Source organism: Ochotona curzoniae, unplaced genomic scaffold (assembly GCF_017591425.1).
Source record: "Ochotona curzoniae isolate NIBS_2020 unplaced genomic scaffold, NIBS_Ocur_1.0 scaffold_2476, whole genome shotgun sequence".
Taxonomy (NCBI): domain Eukaryota; kingdom Metazoa; phylum Chordata; class Mammalia; order Lagomorpha; family Ochotonidae; genus Ochotona; species Ochotona curzoniae.
This window is the reverse complement of record NW_024467095.1, coordinates 7581049-7606176: the sequence shown is the minus strand read 5'-3', so window position 1 is coordinate 7606176 and position 25128 is coordinate 7581049. Positions and strand designations below refer to the sequence as shown.

The following is a 25128-nucleotide window of genomic DNA, read 5'->3' as shown; positions in this document are numbered from 1 at the left end:
ACCAGCAATTGTGTTTGGATGATGCTTTACATTTCCAGTTAAAATACTGCTCTCGTATGATGCTATTTTTCATTCTTGGCATAGTGACCTTTTGGTATCATTTTCATTATGAAGTTGTGAACGTTCTTTCAAGGGTACAGAGAATAAAAAAAAAAAAAAACAGGGCTGACTTCTTTAAAAGGTCATATTTCAAACATCTGGGAAAGCCATCATTGCAATTTTTTCACACCGTGAATGCAGAGATGGAACAGGAATCCAAACTTTAATGTTTACCATCTTTTAAGTCATTCTGCCAATGAAACATTTACAATGAATCTTCGAATTCTCCACAGAAAAAGTGTATCGTGGGAAAACAATGCTTGCCTTAACTTTTATTCCCATTTTCTTTTTAAAAAGTTTTTTTATTATTTTATTCATTTAACATGTAGAGTAAAAAGGGACAAAGGAAGAGAGAGATCCTCTATCTACTGGTTCACTCCTTCAATGGCCACAATGGTCAGGTTGGTCAGGTCAACATTAGGAGCCGGGAGCTTCACCAAGGTCTCCCACGTGAGTGCGAACACTCAAATATTTGAGCGATCTTCCTCTGCTTCCCCAGGCACATTAGCAAGGAGCTGGATTAGCAATGAAGCAGCCAGGGCTAAAACTGACCCCATAGGGAATGTCACCAGCATAGTTGCTAGCAGCTTAAACATTGTGTCACAGGGCCAGACCTTAGTTCCATTTTCCCAAGAAAAAATTTCCCATGGAACTTTTAAAATACACTTATGTTGATTATTACTATTGCATCTTAATTACCAAATTTGAGATAATATACTATTAATATGTTCTCACCCAATAAAAGAAATTCACAAGATGTTTTATGCATTTTTTTGTGAAAATAGAAGGATCATAAAGGTTTACTTCTGAAAAAAGGTCTAAACAATTCATACAGTTTTAGCCTTTCTTTAATTGGAAATTGTTTTATATTCTTTATCTACTTACTTTATGGTTGATATATGATCATCAATTAATGAAGTCATTTTTATCATAATAAAATGTCACAATTAGAGCTATAGTATTCTACTCTAATCATTTTATAAAGAATATGATCGGGGCATTTTAGGTAGTTAAATATTAAAGTAATCTAATTGAAAATGAGACTTTGAGATTATTCATTTTGATTGACACACCGCAGAAAATGACTTTTTTTCATAAGTACATTTCTATCACTCATTTTTTGCAGAAATTACTAGTACATCTGAGAACAGGGTAACATTTATCTTATCTTCATTTTACCTAACTAGTAAAGATGAGCTTGGGGGCTCTCTTTTTGAAATGCACCTATTGTTCATGTGTCTACGCCAATCAAATTCCTCAACTATCGTGCCTGTGTGGAGGAAAATCCATCAGTTACAAGGCTGTTTTCATTTCACCTTCCCCTTGTAACTGAAGAACAATGCTTGTCTAGAATCCAAGAAACATATTTCTGTTTTAAATTTTTATGATTGTAAGAATGCACAGCCTTGAAATATTAATTTGTTGAGATCACAGAACTTCATGGATGGTTGGTAGTCCCTTAACAGATAATAACTAGTCACTAGCTGAACACTGTAGTGATTTAATCCCATTGCACAGGAGAAACTGAGATGCAGAATCACGAAGAGGAGCTCCAGACAGACACACAACATCAGCCGTCTCCTGCTGCTTCTCTCATACCGGTGGAACTTAATCTGATTCGCTCGCGACTACACTTTTGTCACTTTGTGCGTGCTACATGACCTATGATATAATCATCATATGTTGCAAGACATGGGTGCTTCAGATCATATGGGACAAGGATACCACTGAAACTTACAATACCTCTAGATGAATGTTCACTTCCTTTAAGGTGTTTCATTCTGCTTCAGTCTCTACAGCCATGTAATAATGGTACAGTGTTCTGAAGAATCCAAACCCGCTTCCCCAGGAGAAATGTTAGTTTCCTTATATCATCTCTACTGTTATCTCAGCGTTTCCTTTCCTGAAACTGCTAACTACTCACCACAAGAGAGTAAGAAGTAGGTCAAGGGGTTGGGGGAGAGGAGGGGTGAGAAAATAATGTTATTTACAGCTTGGCTTTAAAAATAATGAATAAAATATGTAGTATGTTTTATCTTTTTCTGGGAAATGGATTTTAAAAATCAACTAATGCATATAACAAATTAAAAAGACTTGAAAATCACAGAAAAATTCTTTGTAAGATCTTTCTTTGGGGTTAATTATTTTAGAATTTTTTAAAATCAAAATACCTGGTAATATTATAGCATTAAAATATAGGGAAATATTTCATAGTAACTTCAGAGAGGATAATTTAGGATTCCTTTTCCATGTTAATTTGAAAAATTGATTTGAAAAATTTGTCCTATCCTTCTTAAAATTTTCCAACTCATTTACAATGCATCATCAGTTGTAACATAATGCCTCCCCCACTCAAGATGTCCATTAATCCAGCTCCATAACCCCTAGAGATATAACTTCAGTTATCTAAGGGACTTTGAGAGTATCATCAGATGAAAGAGCTTTAACTTGAATGATTATCCTGGATTTTCCAGTTGGGTTCCCTGTATTTTTCAAGGGTCCTTGTAAGAAGCAACAGGGCAGTGGAAGGAGATTGATTCTGGGAGAAGATGCTGGAGTGAAGTGGAGCACAGAACCAAGAAACAAGAGTGGCTTTCAGAGCAGGAAGAGGCCAGGAAACAGACTCCCCCGGAGCCTGAGACAGAGCAAGTCTAACTAGAGCTGACAAGTGTAACTTATTCCAGACTTCTCTCGTCCAGAACTGCAACATCAAGCATTTCCATCATGTCTATACCAAGGTTTTATAGTAGTTTTGATATACTAACAAAATGGAATTAACAATTTTTTAATTACTAGGGTTTTTTTTTCTAGGTCATTTCACATTAAGAATTTTACTAATGGATTCCAAGAAGTGCTCTGCCCAGAAATGCCAGTAATATGGGATTTCTCAACCAGGCATAGCTCAAGTTACTTGAGAAAAATCCCAACATTAGTTCCCTAACTAGTGTCTAGAATTAACCTCTCAGTGTTACTGAAATGCTCTTGTGGTAAACGTTATGAAATCAGAAGCGAAATGTTCTTTCTCTCCTTCAGATATTTTAAGAAAATGGGGATGAGGACAAATGAAAATAAAAAATGAGACAGAAGTCATCTAACACGTACTAGTTTCTAAGGCTCTGGTTAGGCCTGTTAGGCTGTAAGTAATAACACAATCAATAATGTGATCAGCTCTATTACTCTTCAGGCAATCATATGGAAATCGAGTTTTTCAAAGACCATCCTGTGCACATGCAGAACCAGTAGAATTTTTGTCAATATTCCACGATAGAATAGCAGATCCAACTTTATGCAATAGGATTTTAAACTGGAATGGTATGCCAGATACCACTGAAAAAAAATTAGAGAAGAGAAAGAAAAAAATGCCATCAGTATTGGACTTCTTTATGATGATTTGCTGTAAAATTAAAAGCTATGGAGAAAACTAATTGTTTTAAAGATTTATTTTATTTTTATTGAAAAGGCAGATATACAGAGAGGAGGAGAGACAGAGAGGAAGATCTTCCATCCAATAATTCACTCCCCAAGTGACCCAACGGCTGGAGCTACGCCGATCCAAAGCCAGGAGCCAGGAACTTCCTCCAGGTCTCCCACGTTGGTGCAGGGTTCCAAGGCTTTGGGCCGTCCTCAACTGCTTTCCCAGGCCACAAATAGGTAGCTGGATGGGAAGTAGAGCAGCCGGGATTAGAACTGGCGTCCATATGGGATCCTGGCGTGTTCAAGGCGAGGACTTTAGCCACTAGACCACCGCGCCAGGCCCAAGAAAACTATTTTTTTACAAAAAAAAAAAAAAAAAAGACAAAAAAGCAGAGAAACAAACATTTTTAGGGAAAGCCAAAAAATTGGCAGTATTGGACTTCCTGAAATCAAAGGGCCTGCGCTGCAGCCAGGAGAGCTGGTGAGCACTAGCCAAGTGGGTTTAGGTTCTCAGACTTGGAAGCCAATTTAGAAGAAATCACTGAGCCAGGGTTTTACATGTAGTGACACAGGATCATGAATTATCATTAAAGGGTAAGAGTGTTAAGTAAAGAACTTGGGGAAACATCAAAATAGTAGAGATGGGACAGACTTAAAAGCGCCAGATGAAAAATGGGAAGAGCAGGATACACAGAAACACTTAGGCTAGATCTGCCAGACAAAAAAAATGATTCCCCAACTCAAATGCCACAGACACAAGGCAAGATAAAGCGTAGGCACTCCTGCCAGCAGGCTGGAAAATAGCTGCTCCACTGGTAACCTGCAAGAGCATCATTTCATGTACGGAGGGAGAACAAAAATTCACCTGCTGGGACTGGAGAGATTTTGTGACTTGTACCTGAGCAGACGCCAGGGTTCAAACAAGGCCCCTGCTCCTCTGCTGCCACAGTTGCCTCCTGAAAATCTCACTTGTTCACACGACTCCAGATACCATCAACAGGCTAGTAAACTCCACATCAACAATTCTGCTTCAGATCTCTGCGTGAAGCTGACAGGTGAATTGGGGAACCAAAGGATTCAGGACCAGGCACCCCTTCTTTGTCCATTTTCTAAGACCACTATTGTTATCTTGGCCCATCAGTATAAACACCATCCATATGCTAAAAATGTATATCCCAAACTTGTGTTTTCACTCCAGAATTCTCTCGTTTTTAGGGAGGTACAGCTCTAGATTTAATACATATACATACATACATATATAGATAGATAATAGATAGTATTATATATATTTACTACATAGTTTTATAGATATCATATGCAACAAAATGTTTATAGCTTATAACCAGTTTTAAGATATCATATGTAGTATGTATACCTCATTATATATAAAGAGTAAACCATTTACAGGAGATGTATTTGTATATATGATAAATTATGACCCACATAGCATATATTTTATCCATATCTTCCTATTACAAAAATTTCAAAAAGTTAAAGTCTGAAGAATTCATTATTATTCCCCTAAAGTTTGCTTCTCTTCATTGCAACTCAACTCCAATACCAGGTAGTCTCCTTTAATTGTTTTTTTTTTCTTGCCCCAGATATGAAGCTCCTTACCTAATTCTAACTCACAAGTGCATCACAGAGATCCACCACTGTTTTCCACTATCAAGGCTATAGCCCAAGCACCTAATCCGATGCAATGACTCTGCCATGGTGCATCTCCCAGTTTGCTCAATATGATCATTCTTCACACAACTTTTAAAGAGTTATTTGTTTTTATAGAAAGTCAGATATGCAAAGAGAAGAAAATATAGAGAGGAAGATCTTCTGTCCACTGGGTCGCTCCCCAAGAGGTCACAATAGCCAGAACTAAGCTAATCCAAAGCTAGGAGCCAGAAACTTCTGGATCTCCCACAGAGGTACATGGTCCCAAGGTTTTGGGTGATCTGATATTGCCTTCCCAGGAGACAAGCAGGAATCTAGAAGGGAAGTGTAGCAGCCAGGACTTGAACTGGCAACCATATGGGATCCCAGCCCATGAAGGGTGAGGATTTAGCCACTAGGCTACCATACCGTGTCCTCTACACACAACTTTCAGTATGAATGTTCAAACCACAGAGTGAATCATTCACTCTTCTGTCTAAAAAAAAAGAAGAAAACATTTTGGTTGCTTTTCATTTCATGAAGAACAAAATGGGATGTAAAACTGGAAAGGGATGTTTCTTGACATTGCCCCAATGTTGCCACATGCTGTTCTGCCCAGTTCACTGTGTCTGGCCAGAGTAACCCCTGCTGTCCATGACTCCCAGTGACCAAGAATGATGCCCAGACATGCTTCTCTCCCTTTTTGGAGTGTCTTTTACCTACAAAACTGTCAAAGGCCTGACAGTTTTGCTCTCAAAACCAGGTCATATCATCTCCTAACTACTGTTGCAATTAGTTATTCACATGTCATTTTAATACTCAATATTGCCTGTTTAATGGGCTACATTTAACCTGAGTCGGAATAAGGAATTGGGCTCTTTCATGTATTATCAAATACCCAATGTTTTACACAGTACTTGGGAAATTGTAAGTTTTGCAATAAATGTTTATTAAACAACCAGCAAGTAAATGAGGACAAAACCAGCAAAACAACTGTCACAAACTGAGCACTCACTATGTGTCGTGAATTCCAAAAATCTTACATGTATAATCTTTTCATCATCGCAATTCTGTGACATAGAAAGTCTTATCATTCCATTTCAGTGAAGAGGGCAGGAAGGCAAAGAAATTCACAATTACGCTAAAAGATTGGCTAATTGAGCAAGTATTTGTTTCTAGGAAGTCTGGGACCAATTTTATGCCTAGAAACTTTATAAAACAGGAAGAGAAAACTTTGAGGATTTCAGTTGCAAATGGTTCTTAGGTTGACAGATGGGCCATGCGTGGGTAGGTAGCTGTTTATACATGGAGAGGTCTCACTATATCTACATGCAGAAAGGACAGGTAAAAGGTATAAATAAGAAATGATGACTGATTAAATATGTGACTATAAAAATGAGTGCCACTGAAACCTAACAGAAAGAGTCTAGTTTTAGTAGAATTATTCTCTTGTCTGAAACAGGAGGGTGAAAAAATAAACTCAGATTTTTGGGGAAGGAGTTAAAATTTGCCTTTTTCTAAAACAGATACTGTAGGTAAAACTACATTCAAATTTGTTCACGTAAGGCATTAGGAAAGAGGTGATTAGGCATAAAGTTTGATGAAAGAAATAAATGCATGATTGATCTTCAAAAAGTTTGTAGACAATGCTGACAATGAAAACTATGCATGGATTTCCGAAGAGTGTTGTCCCCATACAATCTTATCTTTTTTAATTCAATTTTTTTTCAGGAACTATTCAAAGTACATCCAGGATTTACCAAGAGCTTCAGAAACTCAACAACAGAAAAACAAACAACCCAGGGAAGAAATGATGAAGGAAATGCAGTGACATTTTTCAAAGGAACAAATTTAAATGGCTAATACGCATAGGAAAAATGCTCAGGTTTACTAGCTATCAGGAAAATACAAACGAAAACCACATGGAGGTTCCACCTGACTCCAGTGAGACTGGCCTACATGCCTGCATTCAGAACTCTAATGAAACCTGCTGGTATGGATGTGGGGACAAAGGGACCCTCCTTCACTGTTGGTGGGAGTGTAAGCTAGTATAACCACTGTGGAAGTCAGTATGGAGAGTGCTAAAAGAACCTGAAAATTCATCTGTGGTAGGACCCAGAAATTTCAATTTTCGGAATATACCCAAAGGAAATGAAACTGCATATGAGAAATTGATCTGTAATCCCTTCTTACTGCAGAGCAATCTATAATAGCAACAACATGGAAACAATTCTGATGCCTGTCAAAAGAGGGGTGGATAAAGAAACTGGGTACATCTACTCCACGGAATACTACTCAGCCATTAAAAAGAATGAAATTCTACCATTTACAACCAAATGGTGTCAACTAGAGACCATTATGCTCAGTAAGTCAATCCCAAAAGGGCAAATATATGTTCTCTCTCTGATATAAGGCAAACTTCATGCAAAATATATTATCAATAGCCCTTTCAATACTGTTTGTGCTACATCTCACAGGTTTTGATATTTTTGCTTTATTTTCATTTCTTCAAAAAGGTTTTTTTCTTCTTAACTTCGTCACTGACTCCTAAGTCATAGAGTAACCTCATTTGCTTTATTGCTAAGAACAATCATGAATGAGTGGGATGTATCAACTTGGAAAGTAAAGCTAAATTAAATTTCCTTTCCCTCTATCAATCACAAATTTTACAAAATGGAATGATACTTAAAGTGGCCCTACTTTAAAGTAGAAAAAATATGCTCTATTAAGAAATGTGTCATTATTTTAATGTTATTGCTGACACTTCAATCCTAATCTTCCCTCTGAATTTATTATTGAAAAGTATGTGAGATATCATCCAAACCCTGAGCATTTTCCAAACATTTTCCCAGGAAAAGTTAGGATTTTAGAAAGGCTAGGCATAGCACATGAATATGCCTTTTAAATAATAACAGCATATTTCAAGTCTTCCTTGTAAATACATTGCAATGCTCAACTAACATAAACCAGACTTATAAAAATGTGCTTACAGAAGACAATAACCTCGTTATGTTCTCCCCATAAAATCAAACACTATAATGTGGTCGTAAATCTTTCTTTCCATCCTTATGGTGTTATTTTTTGTCTTGCCCAAACCTGGAGCATATTTCAAAGTAAGCTTTTAAAAGAAACATAAGAATGGCCCTCTAAAGGGGGGTTGCTTCTAGAAAGCTGAATTCCTTATTTAGTGAAGGGCTGAGAGTGTGATTGTAGAGAGTATGCCACCGTTAAAATTCAAAGAAAAATAAGAAAGAAAAGAGGAGGGCAGCTTGGGAAGTACCATTGTGCTCTTAAGAGAGTATATAAAAAATACATCAAGTTTTTCATTTTATACATTTTTCATTTTCATTCATTATATAAATTTTAAAAGGGGGAGGGAGTAATTCAAATAGTTCCAAATTCTTTTGCCCTGCACAAGGTTTTGTTTGGTGTTTCGCTTTATTTTTTTCTCATAATTTCTTTTTCATTTCATTTCTTTGTTTTTTATAGAGTCTGCTATAAAGGAATGGCATGGGCAATTTTGCATATCAATACTCTGAGTATTAAATTGTTAACTAGCTACCTAAGAGGTCATTTGTGTCACACATCTATCCTCAGTGTTCCAGAAGAGTCAGAGCGTAGGATGCCTTATTAGCACTTGTCCCAGTTCAGGTAGTTTTCAATCTCATTGAATTCTATACCTGCCTAGGGAAAATGTGATTGTGTTGTAGCCTATAAATACATTGGCAGCTCTAACAAGCGAGGAGACATCTCACTCTAGAAAGTCAAAAGCATTGTGCAATGTGTCATTCTCAAACTTCTCTCACTGGTCCCGAGAAAATAGGTACAGATTTCAAATACAGTTACTTAAAGTAGATTCTGGTATACAGACACCCACGTCCTCCCAAGTTAGGCTTTCCAGTTAGACTGCCTCCAGTCAGTGTGACCACCTCAACCTGACAGGCAAGCCACTCAAACAAGCAATCAATGGGCCAAAAAACTGTCAAAATGATTTCCTTAACTGATGAATAGTTTTTGAGTGACTTGAGCAGTCAAAACAGTCAAGTCAGGCTTCCCATGTAAATGCAATTTTGGCTCATGCTGTTTTTTCAGTAGGTGTTCCTGTTTATATATTTGAATGGAGTTTATATAAAGTTGCACTGCTTAAGAGAAACAAGTCCAAAAAGTTGTGAACGACCAGTTTGACAATTAGGATTCTCCTCAAAGTTGTTTCTCAGCAGAGGGACTAGGGAGGGACTGTTCATCAGCCCGGTCTGAGAGCTATAAGTTACAGGAAAGAAGGGTAGTCGAGAACCACTACAGGTGCCCCTAACATTTCCTATGAAGTATTTCCTAACAAGGAAATGAGCTGGACACACATTTGAGGTTGAACTAGCACTTAGCACCCAATGGGATAGTTAGTGATACTGATGCCCCCGTTCGCTTTTGCTCCTCATTCTTGAAGTGAATAGCCAGGAAAAGGGTAGGTTTTAAGAATCTCCTTCATTAATGTAAAAGTGGAAATAAAACAGGTCATGATGGCACAGCACGTTAAGCTACTGCTTGCTAGGTTGGCATCCTACATTGGACAGTACATCAGTTCCAGTCATGCTTCCAATCCAGCTCCCTGCTAAGGGCCTGAGGGAGTAATAATAGATCACCTAAGTATTTGACCTTGTCACTCACATGAAAGACCATTTCGAAGCACCTGGTGTCTGGTTTTAGCTTGGCCTAGACCTGCTTATTTGCAACCACCTGGGGTGTGAGCCAGCCGATGGAAGATCTTGCTCTCATTCTGCCCGATCACCTGCTCATCCATCTCCATCATTCTGCCTTTTCAACTTAATAAAACTTTCTTAACAGTGGAACTAAGGACACTCTAACTTCCCCATTTTTCAAAATGTCAACTGCTAATTGCAATCTGAAGTTGAAATCACAATAAGGGTGTGCACTGGGTCTAGGTGTTAACACACAGTTAGGACACTCGATTTTACATCAAAGTACCCTGGTTTGACTCTCAGCTCCAGTTATTCACTGCATCTGCCCACTAATGCAGATGACTCAAGCAACTGGCCCCTTACATCCCACACTGGGAATCCAAACCAAGTTCCTGGCTCATGGCTTCAGACAGCTGCAACAACCATCTTAGCACTTTGGGGACAGAATCAGTGACTGAGAGTTTTCTCTTGTCTCTCTGTTTCTCTGTGTCTTTCTATCTCTGTCTCTCTGCTGCTCAACTAAATAAATCCATAAATGCGTAACAGAAATAAAGCATGTTCTTCAGTGTAGCTGTGGTTAGAGAACTTTCTGTGAGCTGTGGACTGAGTTGTAGATTAACTTTACCATAGCTACAAAAGTTTCTTGATTAAATAAACTATGTTATAAAGTGCTGAATTTTCTTCTTAGCAACATCTTACATTTGTTCTCAGTCTTGCTTCAGGTAGTAACTGAATCATCCAACAGCCTCGTGATCACAATAGCACAAAAGATGAAAGTTGCCAAGTCCCCTTCCTAGTCAAGAATAGAGCTAAGAGCTTTCTCCTTACTTTCTAGTTTAATAATTATGAAAATCTTAATAGGTAAATTAAGTTTCAGGTAAGGAAGTTGAGTTCCAATAAAATACATCCCCTGCTTTTGGTGAAACCGTGATTATGACCTAACTGGGATTAAGCCTTAATCATTCTTGCATGAAAACCTATGCTCTCTCTAACACACCAAGTCTCTAAGAGCACATAATGTAATAAATATGTAATTAGCAATAACACATTGCTGGTTCTTATAACAAAAAAAATTGAAAGATTCAAGTGGCAGGTTTGGAAGTTTCTAAAAAGAAACATTTATTGTCAAGACTGAGTCAACACTTATTGATCATACTCAGAACTGAATGCTGCTTCCGCTTTGGGGAAGCACTTCCACTTCGGCTTCCAGAAAACAAGCAATTTTTCTAAAAAACAGAACTCATGTATTCCCAATGATTCAGAGTGGGGCTGGCTTTTAAAGACTAATTCATTCAGCAAAGAATTCCTGTGACTTTCAACTGATTTCCTACTGTTTTCCTGGGTGATTTTAAAGTCATTGATAGAGATGGTACTCTCAGACAGCTCTGTGCAATAACACCTAATGATGCTGAAGGAGTGTGAATGAATGACTCCAGGAACAGCACCGACTTCCAGCTAAAATTCAACATTGGAGGGTGTGATCCAACACACAGGATTAACATCTCAGGAGACCTGCCCTGGGTCAATTCATCTCTCTGTGATGCCTTATCCTCTGGATGGAAATAAAAACAGTGAACTCTTTCAAATGTGCCCTATGGTCTGATTAAAGATTGAATAGGGCTCTAAAACTCCACAGCACTCCCAGGGAAAAATGCTAACTATCATTATCATTATTACACCAAATGCCATAATTTGGTCTCTTCAGATTCCCTTTTTATGTAGATTCCATCAAACTCTGACTTCTGACTTTTTGCCTCTCTGACCAAATCTCCAATGACAAGGCAAAGGGAAATGTTGAGGCAATTAGTGGAAAATGGAAGCAATTAATTCCTTTTTTTAGTGGAGACCTGGCCTCCGTGAACCAGTTTAACCAAAAATAATCAATGACCTTTCTCTGACCAAACTAAAGCATATCTACTTGATATTTGTCACTGGTTATCCATCTAGCGCTTCAACATTAATGAGTCTCTTCTCTTTGCCCCTTTCTTTTATAAAATAGAGCTATCCAGCCTGGTCCCTTGTTACCTCTGCATCTGCTATTTTTGCAAATCGAATACAGTCAAAGCCCTCGTTATCCATATGGAAGTACAGGAGGCATTTTCAGCAGCACCATAACTTCTGATTTCTCCCCTTTCTATTCCTCTGTAACTATTTATTTTTCAATGCTATAAAAATTGGGCCGCATTCAAAACAAATAAAAGAGAGAAAAACAAAAGTGAATTCCAAAGTAAAAATGCCCTCAACAGCCTGCATAATTCATCCATGCCTAAACTCCATCCTGATCCTGTCCCATCCCCGACTCAGTGCTGTCTCTTGAACAACTCCACCTGCTCTTTCCCAAGCCTCTGCCTCAGAACTAGTGTCAAACTCAAATGATGCGATACAGATAAAGCCTTTACTACATGATGAGTTCAAACTATATACTCTATTATTTCTGCAAAAAAAAAGAGAGAATACAAGACAAACTAGTTCATGAAACACAACAAAACATGATCGGAGTGCATGTCTAGGGTCTCCTTTTTCATGGGCCAGTAAGAGACTTAATGTTTTAGTCTCTGCATGTATTTTATACTTTATTTACTCAACTATCATTGCTTGCAATTTGTGGTTGTCATTGTTTCATCTTTAAACAAATACATGCTACACAATCGCTCAAAAGCTTTGTCAATGTGTGTGTCCATAGAGCTGAAACCAAATGAACTGAGAGAAAGTGGTAAAAGCAGTGTTTGGTGTGAAAGCAAATGAGAAACGCAAATGAGTTGACCATATGCTTGAGAAAATATGGAGAATAGAGATGTCCCCAAAAGACAAATTAGCTGGTATTTCCTAAATTAGGCAGAGTTGTTTCAGTCTCTGGTTTTTTTACTCTGAAAACTCTGTCCTAAGGAAGAATCTGAAGCTCTTGCAACAGGAGGGATGTGGAGAGGAGAGACACCGGACAGTAGCTCAGTGCCATGCTTCACACTAAGAAAACCCATCAGAAGTGCCAGTCAGGAGCCTCATTGGGAGGAGAGAGGACTCTTTCTGTGCTGTGAGCTAGATTTCCAATCTTAAAGTTCCTGTATCCAATCCAAGTTTGATTTCCCAGGAGTAACCTCAGAGCTACTTTTCAGGTAAAGAAGCCCCAGATATTAAATACCACCAGATCCCCCAACCTTCACCTGCAGGCCTGGCCCCAGCGCATCCCTCTCTATAACAGATATTAGTTCAACTGAAAATCCCAGGAAACTCGCACACACTTACTCAAAGTCACATGGCAATTTAGTAGCAAGCAAAAAAAAAAAAAATGCTGAATTTCTAACTTCCTATTTCAGTGTGTTCTCTCAGCTCTGAACAGCCACTAAGCCTTCACGGAATCACCTTAAATGCTTGCTTGTTCCATTCACGCTCATCGGTTTAAATGATTATTTCTACAGTGGGAATTGTTACAGAATATCTATGAAATAACATTTATATTTTCAGCAAAACATTTGCCTTCTGTTCTGCCAGAGGACAGCCATGCTGCAAGGCATTGTACAGAAACGACATGAACACACACTTGTTTGTGTCCCAGCTGCTCCACTTTGAATGAAGCTCCAGGCTAATGCTCCAGGGAAAGCAGCAAAGACTGGCTCAAATGGAAGACCTTCCTATCCATCTGCCTTTACTTCTCTAAAGTTCTTTCAAATAAATAAATGTTAAAAAAAAAAAGAGAGAGGAAGTTCATGAGCCAAGCTCTCACCAACAAAGTCATATCTATCAAATTTTGATACATCTTCAAACTTCCAACTCAATCGTACAGATCTAACTGCTATTAATTTTTATCTCTCATTTTATAGCAAGGGGTATTTTTGTACCTACTTTTTTAAAAAAAATCAAAATAGAATCTTTTTTAAAGGATTTATTTATTTTTAATAGAAGGCCAGTCAGATTTGCAGAGAGAAGGAGAGACAGAGAGGAAAGATCTTCCATCTGCTGGTTCACTTTCCAAGTGGCCACAACGGCCAGAGCTGACCTAAGCTGAGCTGAAGCCAGGATCCAAGAGCTTCTTCCAGGTCTCCCACAGGGGTACAGGCTCTCAAGGCTTTGGGCCATCCTTGACTGCTTTCCCAGGCCACCAATAGGAAGCTGGATGGGAAGTAGAGCAGCCAGGATACGAACGGGCGCCCATATGGGATCCTGGTGCATGCAAAGTCAGGACTTTAACAACTAGGCCATCACGCCAGGCCCTTTCATACCTGCTTTCTTGCAATAACATTTTGCCCCTATAAGACTACTGTGATTTATGGCTTTCCAGAAACTATTCTTTCAGATGTTTAACTAATCTCACAGTCTATTATTTCATAGTAAACATTGCCAGAAAATCTTGAGCAGGAAATATATTTTGTGCCGTACATTTATTTTTATGTTATCATCAAATTGTCCAAAATTTCCATCTGCTATTTGTAAACATCCCCTCTCTGCATCCATTGGCACTTTATTTCTTAGTTCGGTGTTTTTAAATTAAGAGTATATCTCCATGAAGGATCTGGACCATTTAACTGATTTCAAAAATTTTGTTTGTGTCATGATTTATAAAAGATTAAATGACCTCATTTCCACACACGTGTTTGATATTTTATCAATATCCATAGTGAAGCATGTTTCATTAGTTTGTCTAAAGTCGTTATGCAAAAATATTTCATTTCTTTCAGTTTCTCCTTCTCTTATTGCACTGTTCTGACTATTCAAACATATTTATCATAATTATGTTTTACTTCCACTGTGCCATAATTTAAGAAAGGCTCATTTGTGCTAAAAAAAATCCATCAAATTTAAAATCTTTTAGCTACTTTTACTTCCCAAAAATTACAACAAATTTTTATGCCATCGACATGAAAATTCAGCTGACTTTTAAAAAATAGTTTTTCGCTTTTAGGACATTAACTCCAACTTTCATTTCCTTAGAATGTTCATGCATTGAACTATTCTATTGGAATAAACCTGAAAATTAAAATAATAGTAACAAAATTTAAAGAAAGAGGCAACATAAAATTATATGTATCCCATTTATCTCAGAGCTAAAAAGGATTCTTTATACTCAAAGAACAGAACATAGAATTTGGCCTATTTAAGATACTTTAAACTGAAGCAGTGAAAGATTTCATTTTAATTCACTTAAAGCGTGTGGCTGTATTGAGATTTACCTAACACAGAAGTGAAGCAGAATTGTCTGGATAATTTCAGTAATAAACTTTGCATCATGGTGTTTTGCTTTGCTGACACAGTTATCTGAACAAAAAATATCGAGATGGCTTTAAAGTCTCTTAATGTTAAAGAAATTCCAAATGAATAAGGTACTTACAGTGAATGAAAGATTATTATTTTTTTCTCAAAATATCTACTTCCCAGATGCTTTGTGAGACAATATTGAAAGCATGTAGTTATAATTCATGTAAACATATATGTTATATACATAACACGCACATGTATGTGCATATCTATTTACACACATTCTCTCTCTCTCTCACACACACACATAGAGAAAGAGATGCCTAAGTTCTTGCTCTTTCAATCATTACTGTCAGCATCACTTTAAAAAGTTCTTTTGGGGGAGAAGGATACAAATTGCTCATATCCACAAACACATGAAAATAAAGCAGAATAATTTTTAATCTTGGGAAAAAGACATGTGCAAATATACTGCCTAATTCTGTTTCTGCTATGACTGGACCTTCTATTTTATTAGCTTTCAAAGCACAAGTCAACATCTATTCACAAAATAACTTGAAGCAAGAAAATGTTAAATCATATTCCAGGCGATTAAATATTTGAAAATTTTAAAATATTGAAGAAAATCTTTTCTTTGTCATGAACTGTGACAAATATTTCTACATCTTGATGAATTTGAAACATTAAGACATCTTAGTATATTTTACACAAATAATGAAAAATCACATGTTGACTAGTCTAGCATCCTGAAACCTCCCAATACAAAATGAAATCATAATTTTACACAAATCACATTTATCAAAGTAAAACAAATTGCTTACACTCATCTCTCGAGTTTGTTTAAAGTATAGGGAAAAAAATAATGTGCCAATTCAATTACCTACCAGCACGAAGAATTCTACCAATGTTATCACCTCTATAATCACCACCAAATTGGAATTCCTCGTTACAGCATCAACATCATGCCAGGAGACACCCAACACAAATGATATGACCACAAGTAAGCGGATGGTTTAGGCTGGTTGGAATCTACTTAGTTGAGGAAAGAGAAAGGAGAAGTGGCTCGTTAGGGCATTTCCTGAACCTTGGTTGGAATTTCAGTTAAGGAAGAAGAAATGACACAGCAGTTTCAAGTTAAGGCGACTTCCTTTCTTTATCTGAAATATTGTACTAATTCAAGACGCAGCATTCCAAGTAAACGACTCAAAAGTGGCACAATAGGATCAAGAGAGCTTGATCCTATCATCGCCTGATGTTTAAAAGTTTTTTTCCAGAACATCCACGAGCTGTGTAGTACCGTTATCAATTATGGACTAAGATGTTACATGTATTCCAGCACGTGGTGCTTCACAAGTAGCAGTTTTTCAACAAACCTATCTGCACCATTTTTTTTTCAGGTTTTAAAATCTGCACTTTTGCACAGAGTATAAATAGATCCTAAGTTTTGTCTTAAAGCTCTCAAAGTTTTCATATTTCATAAGATCACATTTTTTTTAAAAAGTGATGTTGTTCTCACAGTGACTCCTTAGTAATTTTTTTCTGGTCCAAGAATATGTTATCTTCCTGTGTATATATAGAAGATACAGAGTTCCAATTACTCTTATTACACATTTCCTAGTTTGATCTATACTTTTTAAGGGAATGAAATGTGGAAAATCATTGCTTTCACAAATGAAGCCACTTGAGAGGTCCCATTTCATGTATTATGTACCTGCATGAACTTAAAAACAAAACAAAACAGATACAAGTTTCTCTCCACGCGGTGATCTGGGTCTGAAAATCTGCATGCACTCTATGACTGTTTGCTATTTCCATCATATTCACATGCACATACAAAAAAAGATGTTCAGATAGCTTTTTAAGTTTTATGTGAAGTTGATACACAAATTTCACTTGCTTTTGTGCTTTAAAAAATATGCAATTAAACTGACACTTGCTTTTTTCAAGAAAGGATTATATGAAGACATCTCAGCCCATTATATCTTGCTTTATGAACTTTTTAAAGCAGATCTCTTTATCACAACAAATATTTGTTTACATGATTTTTTCTGATAATGTTATCATACATTTACATTTCTTAGGGTGTTTGGAAGCAGTAAATAATTGATTTAGACAAGAATTTAGTTAGATAGAAAGTTAATAGTAGAACTGAAGAAATACAATCTATGTCAGAAATTTTATTAGGAGAGAGAAAATTACAGACTTTCGATTTGTTTTAGAAATTATTTTATATTGAATAGTTGAGTGCATACTCTGTTAAAATACATGTGTGAGAATCAGTAACTTTTCTACTATGTGGGCATGGATTTTGAATTTCAGAAATTGAGAATGTATAGCATTGGGCCTAGAGGTTAAGCTGCTGTTTAAGATGCTCCGTCCCAAAGGAAACACCTGAATTTTCAGGCCAGGTTCAATGCCTGATTCCGGCTTCCATGTCATGTACCATCCCCCTGGATGCAGCAGAGATGCTGTAAGTAAGTCACTGTCTAGCTTCTCACAGGAGAGACCTACATGGAATCACTGGCTACATGGAAACAAATGACAAGCATTTGAAAAGTGAAGCAGCATAGAGAAGCACTCTCTTTCTCTCTCATCTCTGCTTCTGAAACTGGGGAGGAAGGGCTTTTTCTCCATTCCTCTAAAATACTTGTGTTATATTTACATATTTAGTTGTGATACTGAATTACACGTGTTCCTTGTTTGTGTTGATCTTATACAAAAATGTGCTTCTGCAAGGTTGGAGCATAATATTTTCTTTGCGTTTGCAATTCTGTCCTAGTTTTATTGTCCTGAAAACCATGTAAAATATGTGACTCAATTCTTGCCCATGCAGAGCTAAAGAGCGAGATATTTAAGCTCCCAAAACCTATCAGTTGCTTCTTTCAGGCTGCCTCCAGGGGACTCTGAATTCTCAGGCACATCCTGCTCAAGTTGCAACATGGACAAAGTCATGTGAATCATACTGAAAGCAGCCTGCTGATGAAACTTAAAACTTGCAGTTCTTGGAAGACAAGCTGTTGTCTACAGAAATGGTAGCACGCGTATGGAAGTAGAGAATAAACACCAACAGCATTTGATACAACTATTTAGAATCATTCTGTCATAGAGTAGACAGTGTGTGTTAAATGCCACGTCTCAATAATCTTTATGGTAATCTCCCATCAAAGATAATAAAATACTCATTTTATAAGTATCTACAATGTACTAGGTGTTTGATACAGAAAAAGTCCTAACCTTCAGGGAAACTGAAATCTAACATCTAAAGATAAACACTCATGGTTTAAATTAATGCATGACAGAAAAGTGGTAATTTAAAGGGATAGTGTATGAAATTGCAAGCAAAAACTAATACTTGAAATAAAATGATTATCTTTCTTACAACTAGCTTCCAGAAGGGAACAGGATACTGACATGAGACATGCATGCCAGCAGGGAATTCTTGGTTTCAAAGGTCAACCATATTTTGGGCCACTAACGTAGTAAACACTAATAGATATTTAAGTTAAAAATATTAACAATTAAACAGGAAAAAATACGTTACTTGCCAAATGACAGCTGATGCACCTTTAGAAACAGACTCAGAAAGTAGCTCGACAAGCAGGTGAAAAGCAGGTAAGAAAATTTCAAATTAGCCCTTCCATCGGAAAAAGAAAAACACTGTCATCTTTAGATTGTTTTCATAGAAATCACAAAGCAAAAAGTACTGGCAAAACATCGCTTAATGGCAATAGATTTTATACATGAGACTTTGAAAGTCCCTATGCTCGTAAGAATGCATTATCCAACACATAGCTCAATTAAGGCAATCATTAATTTAGGAAAATTTTTCAAAATATTAAACACCAAAGAAACCTAGCTGTTCTCTTTTTAAAAAGCCAAAAGGAGGAGAAAACAAGTGAACAAAATCAGATATATATTTTCAGAGCTGAAATTCTGAAGTTATTTAAGAATAAAAGTTATACCTTTAAAGATAAATGTCAGAGTTAAGTCCCTTGGCAAATAATTGATATTAATTATTCAAAGTCTAATTTTATTATCAGTTTGGTGAAGTGCAGAAGAAGAAATTGACCTTGGATCCCAATATTATGTAAGAAGCGAAGACTGTCTCACATAAGTAAGTTTTAAACTCCTGAAGCTGAAACGTATGTAGATTTCAACTATTTTACCACATACTCTTACATACTTCATTCATAAACTTTTAAAATATCTTTGCAACTGCACTTAACCTTGTTCCATGACATTATGCCCTTAACAAGAATCATGTCGTACTTGAGTGCTATGGAACATGTGTAAGTATCCTGTCTCCATACAATGACAACAGCAGTCCTATGTCACTTCCCACATGCTCTCTGAATATCTCTGTGGATCTGAGAAACATCAACTCACAAACCCTTATCAGTGTCAGCAAAAATACAGGTATCTGCCATAGCTTCATGGGAAATGGATAAAATCAATTGAAACAAAGATAAATGGCTCTCCCATGTTTTCTGTCCCAAACAATCCAGTTTTGAAGAACAAGGAATTTCTACACCTCTAAGATATTAATATAGCTTAATTTTTCTATGATACCAAGGACTTTAAGATTTCTCTAGAGCATATAGTTAATTGTGGCACACACTAAAGTATTGGGGAATGCCTGTCCAGAAATCCTAAAATACTCAAAATTTTTCTTGAGTGTGCAATCCCTGTGCCCTTTTTCCTTTTCTAAGACAGGTGTCACTAATCCTTATCATCTTCCCATTTTCACCACTTTTGAAAATTATTTTTAGAGTTAATTAATTCCTTATGTATCATACTCACTAAGATAAATGACTGTTAAGACTTAAAATATCCTTGTTCCCAAGAAGTTTGCATTTTGAAGGTAATAAATCCACAAGGTAAAAAAAAGGGAAGATCTATTTAAAATTGGGAATGGAAAGTTACAAAATTCCAAAAATCACAGTATTTTATGCAAACTTCCATCTAACTCAAGCAGGCTATATTCAGACTAGGTAACATATTATCCAAAAAATAAATAAATGTAAAGTTTCTTCCTTTGTCATATTAGTATGTTCCAAAGGTAATGGCATTTCCCATGATTGACACCACAGCTCTCCAGAGATCAGAAAACTGACAAGTCCTCTGCAGTCTGCCAAAATTGTACAATTGCTGTCTGTCACATAAGGTAGGACAGGATATGCTGCCATAACAAGCAACTCCAAGAAGCCACAGCTTGTTAACAAACAAAACATGGTTTCATATCCCACACATGTGCGGACAGGCCAGGAGGAATCTGTTCTGCTAATTCCTCCAGGACTCAGGATGATAGAGAATCCATCTCTCATATGCTTTCAGCACTACTAAGGCAGGAAATAGAATGTGGAGACTCCTTGGCAGGCTCCCTTCCAGTCTCTGCAGAAAGTACCATTCACCACTTCAGATAAACAGTCAATGGCTGTGTCTACTTCAAGGGAAGAAAACCTGCAGTATGCACATTTTACTAGGATGGATGACTGTACCACTCTGCAGTAGTCTCAACCATCTCAACTATTGCTGCAAATCACTAATAAAGAGTAGCTCATCTATAATGTCACAGAGGAAACACATTCATTCTGGCCACAAAACAGTAAGTTATGGTTTCATTGTAATGACTTCTGATTTCATTGTAAATACAAGTAAGAGAGAAAAGGAGATAAGACAGAAGTGCTTTTTTAAGACTTCCATTTAAGTGCATGTATTGTTCATCATTACTGTGACTTGTGTGTGTGTTCTTACACATGGCCAACTCATCTTCTAATATCTACTTGCAAGGGAGAAATTGTCATCTTGGATATGTCATTTTACATATGCAAGTTTTCTGTAAAGTGAACATAGCTTTCCTAAGGATGCTGTGAAAAGTTTATTAACACTAATATTAAGGAAGGAAAATTGAAAGGTCTTAAGACAAAAGATAGGAAATAGAAAAAGAAGCAGAAAAGTTTGTCCATGCCTCACATTTTGATGCGTGTTGTGTTTTTCTTGATGGTCTGTCTGTCTATGATGATTGGAATTCCAGAGCCAATAACATTGAACCTGACCTACACTCCAACACTGTGTTACTGAAAACTGTCCTTCCAAAATTGTCCCCCGCCCCAAATCTGCCATTTGGAACTCATCTAACATGCCTTAATCCTGATTTGCCATACACTATGCAGGACCTCCATTTGCTGTGATTTCTATACCAAAAGTAAAAAAACAAAATTTAACATTGATATATTCACTTTTATTTCAAGAGTTCAAATAGCAAAATAAAGTGAGTCCTGTCATGGCTTAGAAAATTTTAAATGGAATACATTCTTACTAAGTGGAGGTTCCCATCAAAAGAACATTAACACTTAATTTCACAGTGTACTCAGTTCATGTAACTCCAATATTTATCTCCTGGAACAACACAGAATATAATTTTGCTAACTGAAATATAATACATAGTACAATAGCTAATGTCAGCTAAGTTTGTAACTGAAATATTTCCATAAGTGTCAATGATTGTATGTGTAGATTGACATTAGAAAACACACTAATTATCTGAGGTATATGAAACAGGTTGCTTATTTTTCATTATAATATTTGTTTGCACAACATTCCTAATAGGTTTCCTTTCATTTAAAACAACATAAGAAGCAAAAACTTGTTCCAAATTATGCAAGAGAAAGAAAGCCAGCTTTTATGAAATATAACTCCACTCAAATATCAGATTCGATATCAAATATCCAGATTCAAATGATCTGGGGCATGTGTAATATGTGGATTAAGTGGCCAGCATTTTTGTTTTTCAGACATATTTTATGACACACATTGATATAAAAACAAGACAAAATAAAAAGTGACAAACTTCAGAAATTATAAATATTGGCAAATATAAGTCTTTGAAAAATGTCTATTTTAAACACGAGAACATGAGAGCTAGGTATAAACAGTAGTCATCATGGTATGTTTGAAAATTTATGGCAAAGATATACTCAGAAGCAATTCTTTTGTCGTATGTGTTGACCTTGCTAATCATGTGGAAAACTGTATATCATTGTCTAGTTTTAACTCAGAGCAGGCAGAGCTTCGAAAATCCCAGAGATTTCACAAGCTTTATATTCCATTTTATACTCATCCTATTTTGGAAGACTTTTCTGAAACAAAGAGAAAATATGCATACACACACGCAAACATGATGGCTGCTGGTGATTCTAACCAACTCCAAACAGAGCTGTATGTCCTGCCAGTTCCTAAAACAAAAGGCAAGAGTGTCACACAATATGCAGACTCACAACAAGGTTCACCTGCTGCTGGAAACCTGGTAACAAAGACCTACCTCCAGTGTTAGGGAAACACAACAGGTGTGGCAGGGAAAGAATAACAGCAGAACGTGTGCCTAGTAACCTTAATTTTAAGAAAAAAAAAGAAACAGGTGAATCTATCAGGCACAGCTGGACTTCAGATGTCTCTATTATCAATTCACAGGGTATAGATAGCAAAATGAAAATGAAAATTTAGCACAATAAGATCAAGAAAGCCCCACAGATATCACCATTGGTGAGTAGAATGGCATTCTTTTCTAGAACAGAGCCACAGAACACTCTTGGCTTTAAAACATTTATAACACAGCATAAGCATTAGAAGGATTGCATTGAACACAAAGAGAAAACAGGTAAATGTTTATTCAAACTCAGGAAAGCACTCACTAAGCAGGACAACTTGGCCCAAACATTGACAAAAAGAACTACTGTGAGTGATAGAGGCAGCACCACGTATCACAAGTAAGCTTGGAGTTATGTGGCTAATGCTAACGAGTGCTGAATATTAGGCATAAAGTTGAAAGCAAAACTTCATAGTTCAGCTACAAACCAGAGTACATGGTGGATTGGCTAACACCCTATCCCCACAGGAATACTACGCTTAATGTTGCACAATATTGGCTTTTAATTCAATGCAATTGGCGCAAAATAACTTGGCAGCCGGAACTAAACATTAAAAACCAACATACAAAAACAATCATCTGTGCCTGAATCCAACACAATGTAGACCTCCTTTAGAAATCAGGCAAGGATGAGGGGTAAAATAAATCTGAACCCGTCAATATCTAGGTCAATAGTCTCTTATCCCTCAAAATTCCATTTCTAAACCTCCTTAACTCAATGAAAAACAACACTCCCTAAACCTCAAAATTATAAAGTTGAAGATATATTTGGACCTCTTTTAAAGCTAATCATTCTTATTTTCCAAAAACCTAAAATAAACTTTCCTTACAGCTAGAAAGATCAGTATAAAGTGAGAGAGAACTGAGTGCAAATATATGTGCTTTTGTTGCAAAACCTGAATCTTTTTACTCGTTAACTCAAACCGCCTTGACTTCTCATGTTTATGCAAAACAGATTTTTTTGGAGGAAAAAAGAGAGGTACTGTAACATCAGAGGAAATCATCAAAGAACTAGTGGCAACATCTTAAGGCTTTTATCAAAGTAGTGAGGGAATGCATTAAAGCAACAATATCTGAGGCTTACATGTGATAGGACTACTGAATTTAATAGTGTATCTTATGAACATATGTGGATATAATGATTTTTCTGTAAGAGTGCTCCATTATAAAACACTTTTTTTTCTGAGGAAGAGAACATCATTTTCTCAAGACAATTCAAAAAAGAATTCACCAATATTTGATTAATAATAGATGCTTCACATTCTACAAACATAGAGCCAAAGTTTCGGAAAAAGAAATATATGAAATATAAGTAAAGGTTATACAAATAAGAATACAATTACAAATGGAAAACAGACCTTTAATACATCACGCACAAATTCTTTCAAGAAAACAGTGAATTAAATCATGAATAGGACATAAGGATTTAAGAATTTCATCTTGCAAGACGCGCAAGGGAAGACATTAACAAATCGGAAATTGTTAGTTGAATCTTCAGAACAGATTAACCAAAACCATTTCTTCTGTTCAAAAAGCACTTGCTAAAAGCATGACTCTCTGCCTTATGATAACGGGGGGGTGGGGGGGGGGAAGCACGCAAGAGTACGCATTTATGCACTTAGTAAAGCTTAATTATTTGAGACGTTCCTACCAAAAACATCACGGCAGCTTATCACCAAGTTACCACGAACCGTTATGCAGCGTAAACTTCTTTGTGGAAATTCAGTATACTTGAGATCATAAAATGAAGCAAATGCTGTGAGCTCCCTGATACACGAGGTATTAGAGGCAAGTGGGCACAGCCTCTGCATATGGCTGAAGACGTGCAGGTGCTGCGTGGGAGCTTCTTGGGAATGGGAACTACAAAACCACTAGGAAATTCAATTTGGGGCCACAAGATATCACATGGTGCTTAGTTATTTTCTCAAAATTTAAACATAGTCCACCAATTCGAAAACTACATCATTTAAGTGTATGGCAGAACTAGAATCCACGTCATCCCATCTGAAGCATGTAAAATTTGACTCAGAAATTACAAACTCCAACCTCAGCTTATTAAACATAGTGTGACTTGACCCCCAAAAAAGATAATGGGATTCATGAATCATGAAGTTCACCTGCATATATTCTTTATCATGCCCAGAGAAAATTTTGCCAGCTAGTAGCAGGCTAATACTATTCTACCATTTTCTACCTGATACTGTAAGATTTTGGTACAAAATATGTTTTGATGACAATTTGCTCCTAATCAACAGTAATAATATTTCTTACTATATTCAGAATACGGAATGAGTTGCTTGCTCTAAGCAACACTTAAGTTATCTGAGATATTCTGTCCTTTCACAATGTTACAGACACAAAAATAGATGTAATAAACCTATACTTAATTATACATTCTCGATGGAATGGAAGTTTATTCTTTTTTAGTTACGCTATAAGCAAAATTTCTTCCATTTCTTGAGTCCTTGTTTTTTTCCTCAGCTTTTCTAGCAACAATGGTTCAGAAAGCATATTTAAGGATTTGCCGGTTAGATGATGAAACAGAATTCTAGATCCTGGTCAACAGCCAGATGCTGAACATTCCCTCTCCCTCAGCCTGCACCTGCTGACGTCAGGCATCTGACAGCTGCCTGGTCTCAGGCTTGGAGGCATAAG

General features: G+C 36.7%; 1 protein-coding gene across 1 annotated transcript in view; it reads right to left on the bottom strand.

The window, feature by feature from the left end:
• TFEC (transcription factor EC) overlaps nucleotides 1-15988 on the bottom strand; it is a 55661-nt gene extending 39673 nt beyond the window's left edge. The window contains exon 1 of the mRNA XM_041002484.1: nucleotides 15928-15988. The gene's annotated coding sequence lies outside the window, so the exon portion shown is untranslated. The remainder of the gene's footprint in view (nucleotides 1-15927) is intronic.
• Nucleotides 15989-25128: the final 9140 nt, after the last annotated feature.